At 34.9% G+C, this 9,722-nt stretch overlaps 1 pseudogene; it reads right to left on the minus strand.

The window, feature by feature from the left end:
- Window positions 1-5,484: 5,484 nt before the first annotated feature.
- LOC126764783 (small nucleolar RNA U3) lies at window positions 5,485-5,687 on the minus strand (annotated as a pseudogene).
- Window positions 5,688-9,722: the final 4,035 nt, after the last annotated feature.

Below are 9,722 nucleotides of genomic sequence, written 5' to 3' on the forward strand. Positions count from 1 at the left end.
TACTAACGTAAAACCGAACAACACTTACGATGTCCAAAAACTGGGTAACGGCGAAGGTCTAAAAACAACAACAATGTGCGCAGAATTTATGAAAGAATGGCTAAATAAATTTGATGACGACGATTCTACTTAGTTATTCGAGACGAATATAACGCAGGATGGCCGATGTGTGGGAATGAAACGATATGGCAGCACAGAAAAGCCAGAAGAAGAAGAAGAAAATCAGTAAGACGAGTAAGAAGTGTACGACGTGCGGCAAGATAGAGCTGAATTAATTTTAATAAAAATCGTTTTTTCATTGTATTCTTGACATCAATAGTTTTGTTTAATAAACCACATTATTAATTTGTTAAATATAATTAATCTTGTCTACATAATTGATCTTACCCACATATATGTATATATATTATACATACATATGTACATACATGCAAATACGTGGTGACGAAAAAAATAACAATAATAATGCAGTGAAATAAATACATATACATACATACATAACATACATATATCAAAACCAAATTCCTATTTGCACTAAATTTGGATAAAATTCCTAATTAAATAAAAAATAACATTAACATATAAAAAGTGCGTGTCAAAAAATAACAAAAATTAATTTAACAAACAAACAAATATACAAACAAACAACAGCACAGGGAGGTAGCCAGCTAGAACACAGAACGGAGAACAAAACGCAGAAGGCAGGCAACACATATACTCTGCAAAACATATCATACCAAAATACCAAGTGAGCGTATCAAGTCTTTTAATAATGGGTTGTCAAAAAAGTCTTGCGGTATTTTTATTGAATTTTTTTTTTTTTTTTTGAAATTGAAATGAATTTTTGATGACTCATGCCCAGCTCTTGACCGATGCTACGGCTGCTACTATGCCGGTCTCTTTCGACCAATTCAGCGATTTTATCGCAATTTTCGACGGCAGGCCTTCCGGAGCGTGGCGCATCTTCGACCACCTCTACACCAGAACGAAAACGTTGAAACCATCGTTGTGCGGTGGAAATGAAAACTGTATCGGGTCCATAAACTGCACAAATTTTATTGGCGGCTTGAGATGCATTTTTGCCTTTATCATAGTAGTGCTGTAAAATATGCCGTATTTTCTCTTTATTTTGCTCCATGTTTGCGACGCTATAACTCACGAACGACTTAAAAGAAACGACAATCAATCAAACACGTGTTAGCGCGTGAAATGGGCTTGCCAAAAAGGTACAGCATATCCCGATGCGACGAATAAAACTAGAACAACGCGCTTTCAGCGCCAACTAGCGAAAATACCGCAAGACTTTTTTGACAATTATTATATCTATACTAATATTATAAAGCCGAAGAGTTTGTTTGTTTGTTTGTTTGAACGCGCTAATCCCTAACGCTTCTTTTTGTGTGGGATAGTCCATTTATCGAGGAAGGCTATAGGCTATATAGCATCACGCTGCGACCAATAGTAGCGAAGAAACAGTGGTAAATGTGTAAAAAACGGGGGAAATTATTTATTCAGAGAATGCCTACGGCCTTGTTGGTGGTGCTGCGCTGCGCTCATACTTTTGTATTTTTTGTTTTATTTTCCACTTATTATTTGTTATTTTATTATGTTTATTGTTTGTAAACAGTTTATGAATTTTTATGTTTTGATTTTCACTTTCGGCGTTATTAGCTAACGCTTGCACTTAATGCACTTTTTTTTAATATTTGTTTATTTTGTTTTATTTTTGTTTTTTTCGAAAGTTTCTACGGAGCGCATGAAAACACGTCCGTTTAGATTGAAAGCTCGATATACAAAAATCTAAACATAATAGTAATTATCTTGGATTCTTTAGCTCCAAATATCGAAGATTTGCCCGTCGTTATTGTGGAAAAAGAATATAAAAGTATGGATTTTAATGGTCAACCTTCAGCATCCAATTGTACATCACCAGACAGAAAGCGGTTACGTAGAGTGACACCAAAATCTTCAAATGTTTCACTGCCACAAAGTAATAAACAAACAACATTTCAATGGATAAAAGATGATGCGTCATCTCTTATTCCCATTTTCCCAGATGCAAATTACGAGAATTGTCGTTATTTACTACCGCATCAGCAATTTGAAAAGTTTTTCGATGATGAATTATTGGGACACATTTGCGAACAAAGTGCAATGTATGCGATCGGACAGAATAGACCTAACCCAAGCATAACAGTCGGCGAACTTCGAGCATTTATTGGCATATTGGTCATTACGGGATACAATTACCATGCCAATTTCAGAAATTTATGGAGTCAAGATGAAGATATTCGCAACAGCTTAGTGAGTAACACAATGCGTCGAAATAGATTTCAGGAAATTTTGCAAAATCTTCACTTCGAAGACAACTCTAATGCTTCTTCAAAAAACGGCGACGCCAATTCCGATAAAATGTGGAAATTGCGACCATTGACTGATCATTTAAAAGCAAAAATGATTGATCATTTTCATGCCGAACAAAATCTATCCTTTGACGAAAGTATGATTTCCTACTGTGGCAGACACGGATGTAAGCAGTTTATCAAGGGCAAACCATTACGTTTTGGGAATAAAGTTTGGTCCCTTTGCACTCCATCGGGCTATATGGTGAACTTCGAAATTTACCAAGGAAAGAATCCTCGTGCAAACGAAAATTATGAAGCGAAGTTTGGAAAATGTGCTGCTCCTTTGGTCAGTATGGTTGACGATTTTCCTGATGCATTGAAAGTGTTGCCGTTTTCGTTTTATTTCGACAACCTTTTCACTAGTTATCCTTTGTTAGCTTTTCTGAAAAGATGTGGATATAATGCCACGGGAACAATCCCTGAAAACCGCATTCCTGCAAGCTGTCCTCTGATGCGCAAGAAAAATTTTAAATTAATGGATAGAGGTTACTCGGAATCAATTGTTATGAAAAGTACTGGTATTCGTTTGGTGAAATGGAAAGATAATAATGTTGTCTGCTTATTGTCTACCACTTTTGGTGAAAATCCTAAGTCAATGGCACAACGTTATTCAAAGCAGAGTAAATCCCGAATAAACGTACCCCGTCCTTGTGCGATCACTGAATATAACAAATATATGTGTGGAGTAGATCGTTTCGATCAAAACTTGGCCCAGTACCGCATCGCATACAGGGGAAAAAAGAGGTGGTCTAGCATATTTACCTGGCTGATAGATGCTTCTTTTCAAAATGCTTGGCAGCTTCATCGAAAAGAGTAACCAAAAATGACGCAACTTGAATTTCGACGACAACTGGCCGTATACTATTGCAGACATTATAGTATCAAAGCCAAATCACTTGGTCCCATGACTTCTCACAGATATGCCCAGCAACTAAGTCGCGTAGAACACACTCTCCGGTACGATAAAACTGGGCACTTTGTAGTGCCATCAAATCGTAGACTGTGCGCGTGAAAATTGTAGCGTTAACTGGCGAACAGCATGTGGAAATGTAACGTTGGACTTTGCGTCAAGTGTTTTGCAGACTACCATATCAAACCATAACTGTATTGTCATAAAATTTATTTTTTCTTACTTAAAATTTTAATAAAAATGCATAAAACAAGCTTTTCGAAGATTTTATTTCAAGAAGGAAGAGCAAAAAACCTGTACCATAGGCGACCCACGGTTACCATATCAATTTCGTGCTCAGGAGATCAAAATACATAAGTATACTTAATTTCAGCAAAATCTGAAAGAAAAAAAGTTCTGGGCAGTACCGGGTTAATTTAAAGAAAATGTATGAAATAAAAAATTTGTATCAAAAATGTGTCGCCACACCTCCAAGTTTAATCGCAAACAAAAAATCTTTCAGCTGAACCTATTCAGTTGAACCAAAATATTGCACAGAAATTAGCGAAATAAATAGCAAAACAGAATATGTAAAGTAACGGTACTTAGCAAGCGGTTCTTTACTAGCGCACATTGATTGACACAAATATAAAGTTAAAACGTTTTTAAAAAAACATGCGTACGATCAATATGTGATGAAAAATTCATGAAAATGCAAGCGAATTTATGTGAACCTATTCAGTTGATCGGCAGTGTATGTATATATAGGAATATAAAACCTATGACACATTCTATTTAACAATTTATTGCGGGTACCAAATGGTGCCAATTTTTGGGTCTAATTTACCGGAAAACCCGAAAACTGTTCAGTATAATATATATACACATATGCATACATACACAAATACAAATACCAAATTTTTCGATGCCTATGTACTAGCTTACCTTCGTGTATTCAAACACATATATTAACAAAAAAAAGGTGTGGAGTCCCTACGCGCGGAAGAAGTTATACTTCTTAGTGATATTCAGAAATGCATATCATTTTGTATGAAAGAAAACTAGAACATTTAAATTCATTATGCACATTTTATAAAGCAAAGTCTAAATGAAGGAATTTTGACTCGGAAAGTAGTTCTGTCTCTTCGTTGCGGAAGGGAATATGCAGCGTAACCATCTCTCTCTTGTACTCTTCGAATTGAGTTGTCATATTATAATTTGTATATCTTATATCATGGTATTTAGTAAATTTCTTATATCCATTATTGGCGTTGCATTTGTATTGCGCACAAAACTGGGCCAAAGTAAAATGAATTTTCTTTTTATTTTTCTTTGCAGTTTTTCAATAAATTTAAATAAGTTTCTTAATAAATTTAAATAAGTTTTTTAATAAATTTAAGTAAATTTACATGTATTTTCATTTATATTTAATTATCAATACATTTTTTTTAAATTATTTGCCCTAGTAGTCCATTTTATTTTCTCATGCATTTCAGTCGATTTTTGTATAGAAATTTGACCGGCGTAGAAGCAAAATGCGTAACAATCATACAAATATTATGTCGTTTGCACATTTGTCTGTATGTTTGCGAAAGCAAATGTTCTACAAAAGCATATTTCTATACTTAAACAAAATTATTTGAACCATCGTATATTTCTTACATGCATAACCAAACCATACTTAAGACAACGCCACGAAAGTGTCAATGGTGGTGTTGGTGGTAAGCACATGAAAAGTCACAATGTGAACGCAGGTTCGAATCTCGATGGACTTAGTCTTTAATTTTTGCATTTTAACATCGTATACTATACTAATAAATATTTTTCTTACTAATAGAAATTAAATTTATCACAGCAATATACCTAATATACATATACATAATATTGCTGTGATAAATTTAATTTCTATTAGTAAGAAAAATATTTATTAGTATAGTATACGATGTTAAAAGGCATACATCTTCTACCCTATCTTGTGTATCTGCACATGCTCATATGAATGTATGTTTACGCATGCGCTCGTTCAGAAATTCAAAGAATTCGCGGAAATGAAACAAACGAAAGAAATAAAGTCACACAAAATAGTTGAGAATTCGCAAAAATGAAAGACAAACGAAAGAAAAATAATGCGCAAGCACTTATTGACTGCATTATTTTTCTGTAAAACCTTGGAATTTATTCATTAAAATCACCACTCAGAAGTCGTTTTATCCGTTGTAAGCGAACGATTTTCGAAGAAACATCATTTCTAATATGCCACAAAACAAAATTAGAAATGAAGTTCATAAGCCTCACGCTGTCAGATAAAACGATATACCTCGTCATCGCGGGTCGATTTCCAAACAATGTAAATGAAGACTAACTACAGAAATAATGCTGTGAAGTATAGTCTTAATTTTTCAAAGGCCAACGCAGAGTATTTCAAGCAAAAGTCACACAAAATAGTTGAGAATTCGCAGACATGAAAGACACACGAAAGAAAACGAAGTATAACTTCAATAATACACAAGCATACAAATATACATATGCGCAGCAGCAGCAAGGAAGAGGTGACAATCGGAGATCCATTGTATATTTCTTTCATGCATAACCAAACCATAATTACGACAACGCAATACAAGTTTCAATGGTGGTTTTGGTGGTAACCGCTTGAAAAGTTACGACGAGCACGTAGGTTCGAATCCCAACAGAATTTATTTTTAATTGAATATGTCAGCAACCAAAAATTGAAACATTGTTCTACAAAAACAACAATAGCATAAGCATGGCAACATTGTGTTTTTTGTAGAGGTTGCGCATTTATGAATTTAACGCAACCTTTTCCGAACTCGTATAAGAAGTATAACTTCAATAAAAACAAAATTCAACCTCTTACGTTTAATAAAACAATAAGCAGGATTGCATAAATTAAGTAAGCAAAGGCATATACAATAATCAAAATTGTAACATAAAAAGCAACACGAAAAAAATATAAAAGAACAAAACAGACATATGTACCTACATATGCACATATACATATGCATATTTACCTAGTGCAGATATATTACACATACCAAATAACAAAGCTTCGCTTTCGAGCTCTCTTCGCAGTGCGAACATACATATATACGTATATTTGTACATATTATCAGACGGTATAGAATCTGCCTGTAATTATATACCCTACACTGGGTACCAAATTATTAAACAAATATATAGAATCTGCCTGTAATTATATACCCTACACTGGGTACCAAATTATTAAAAACTAGCTGTGCCCGCGACTTCGTCCGCGTGGAATAGTGATTTTGGGCTTCGTCTTTATCTTCGTCCGCGTCAATTTCTGTTATCAAAGAACTTCTGCGTAAATTATATTGTTTGCTTTATTTTCTGGTGGCAGAAGAACATATTGATTTTCTCCGCAACCTGATCTTCACAACGCGACATATAATTGGCCATGTGAAAAGCAGTCTTAGCGTAAATCGATCCCCACGTGTTTAAATGTTTGCCCCTGCGATTTATTAATTGTAACGGCGAAGGATAGCTTAAGGGGAAATTGAATTCTTTTGAAATTAAAAGGTATATCATTTGGGATCATCGGGATGCGAGGTATAAGTACTGTTTGACCAATTGCTGGACCAGTCAAAACGATTGCAACGATCACGTTATTGCTAAGAAATTTGACTTGAAGTCGGGTCCCGTTGCATAAATTAGGTGGTTTCAGATTTCTAAGTAAAATTATTGGGGTGCCTATTTTTAGCTTAAAGGAATGTAGAGGAAGGCCACTTGGGTTCAAAGAATTTAGAAACTCCTAGAAGGAGCTGTGCGTCCACCTGCTAACAAAGTTACAGCAATACCTGACCACGCTACTGCTAAGGCTAGCTGTCCCTGAGATCTTACTTTTACTAATATAAGATTAGTAATGAAGGTCTTGCCGGTCCCACCGGGAGCATCCAAAAAAAAAATCTTCCTTCATTGAAACGAATACTTTGCAGAACACCATTATACGCTGTCACCTGGTCATTAAATAATCTTGGTTCATTTTGAATAATATACTCATTTAATTCATTTAACGGGTCCAAACACGAATAATTTCTTTTTGATGCAGGAAGCCCAAAATCATCAAACAAAAACATCCTTAAATAAAAATATTCAGTTTGAGTTGGATGAATGTTGTAAACACGGCCTAAAGTTGTGTCTTTTTTACACCGGGATATCCTTCAACATCTTGCCCACGTTTTCTTCTAGAAAATGAATTTTCTTTTGCAAAATCGTCGCTTTTGCAAAGATCAAAGAACGCTGTAAAGTGTCGTTGATGAAGGATTGGGATTGGTAACACGATCTTGGAGATTTTCATTATTATAAAAATAAACTCTTTGTCCATTTTCCAAATGAAAGTTGTGTCTTTTTTACACCGGGATATCCTTCAACATCTTGCCCACGTTTTCTTCTAGAAAATGAATTTCTTTGCCACACGTAATACTTAGGAACTTCGTGATATAAAAGGGTTTTAGCAAAATCGTCGCTTCTGCAAAGATCAAAGAACGCTGTAAAGTGTCGTTGATGAAGGATTGTTAACACGATCTTGGAGATTTTTATTATTATAAAAATAAACTCTTTGTCCATTTTCCAAATGAACTGCTAAATGAACTACTGCCGGAAAACGTTCATGAATTGAAAATTGGAAAATTCTCCAGAACGCTTCCGAGGAACTTATATAGCGACCATTTAGGTATCTTTCTACTTCATCGTTATTCATTTGTAACGAAACTGTGGCTTGATCAGAACCTTTATGAATATAATTGGGATTGGGATTGTTAACACGATCTTGGAGATTTTCATTATTATAAAAATAAACTCTTTGTCCATTTTCCAAATGAACTGCTAAATGAACTACTGCCGGAAAACGTTCATGAATAGAAAATTGGAAAATTCTCCAGAACGCTTCCGAGGAACTTATATAGCGACCATTTAGGTATCTTTCTACTTCATCGTTATTCATTTGTAACGAAACTGTGGCTTGATCAGAACCTTTATGAATATAATTACAGATGTACTTAATAGCTTTGACCGATTGACAAAATTCTACGTTAATGTGTGCATTGAAAATTCGTGATAGCACTGGATTATAGGGAACCACCCAACGATTATCCACGCTCATTTCTGTACCTTTAACACGAATTACTGCTGTGTTTCCACCATTATCTGGAGACCTGCGTCTGTAGGTTGGGTAACCGTCATCTCCGGTTTGTGTTTCCGAAATAAAATGTTTAGGGTACTTTTTAGAACAAACGTTTTCTTTCATACATGGTGACACAGGATTATGAAATCCGCAAGGACCATGTATCATATTTTTTATGACAATATTATGAAGAATTGGATCTTGTTGTTTGTCAGGTATTTCAGCCGATATTATTGCATCTATAGAAACTGGTTGTACTTTGTTAGCCAGCCACAATAAAATGTGGGCGTGAGGTAAACCTCTTTTTTGCCATTCCACGCTGTAAGCAAAGGCTTTCAATGGTCCAAAAATATTCATATTCGTTAGTAGGTCTATCATTTTCTTGAGTTTTAAATGAAATACTCTAGAAACCAAATCATGTCTGTCGTAAGAATGTTGATTAGGCAATAACTCAATTTTTATTTCCGGCCATTTTGAGTTACATGTAAATGTAATGAAGAGATCAGGTCTTCCAAATTTCCTGACATATGTCATGGCATCTTGACTTTTTTCATTCATGAATCTGGGGGATCCTGTAAATGATGACGGCAATATAACGTGCTGGCCAATATTAGATGCGTTTATATTCCCATCATTTACGACGGCATCTCTTAAATGAATGTATTCTTCTGCTCTCATTTTTTTTTACTTCTTTTGATGAAGTCAAGCCTCTCTGAAATAATTTTTGCCGCCATATCAACACAATATTGGTTGAATAATCCTTTGAAGTAATGTATGCTGTTAAAGTCATTTATTCTCACCATGAGTCTAAATGCATAAAACTGCATACATGATACTGTTTTAGATCTAGCAGTAGTATCCAGCTGTGGAATATTAATAAAATATCCATCGTTTCCAAAGGGAAATAGTAAGGGATATTGAAGCGGGTCATAAGATCTATGAGTTTCAGAAACTCGTTGAAGTCGACCATCTCTCTCAGTCAACACAATATCTCGGGACCTTTGTCTTCGTTGATTAAAAGAACTGTTACCTCATCTACTACCGGCGCATTATACCGACCTCGATGCTCGTTGGGCGATTTCACATCAGCAAGAATAATAAGTTTTAAATCATTGGGCGTTCTATTTTCCAGATTGTACTTAAAACTTTTAATATACGTACTATGATCGTGAAGATATGTTTGGAGAACGTCGATAAGATCGATTTGCAAGCTAGGGTTTAAATTTGAGCGCAAAGATATCTGATCTGCATGGGAAACAAAACATAT

The sequence above is a fragment of the Bactrocera neohumeralis genome, unplaced genomic scaffold (assembly GCF_024586455.1).
Source record: "Bactrocera neohumeralis isolate Rockhampton unplaced genomic scaffold, APGP_CSIRO_Bneo_wtdbg2-racon-allhic-juicebox.fasta_v2 cluster09, whole genome shotgun sequence".
Taxonomy (NCBI): Eukaryota; Metazoa; Arthropoda; class Insecta; order Diptera; family Tephritidae; genus Bactrocera; species Bactrocera neohumeralis.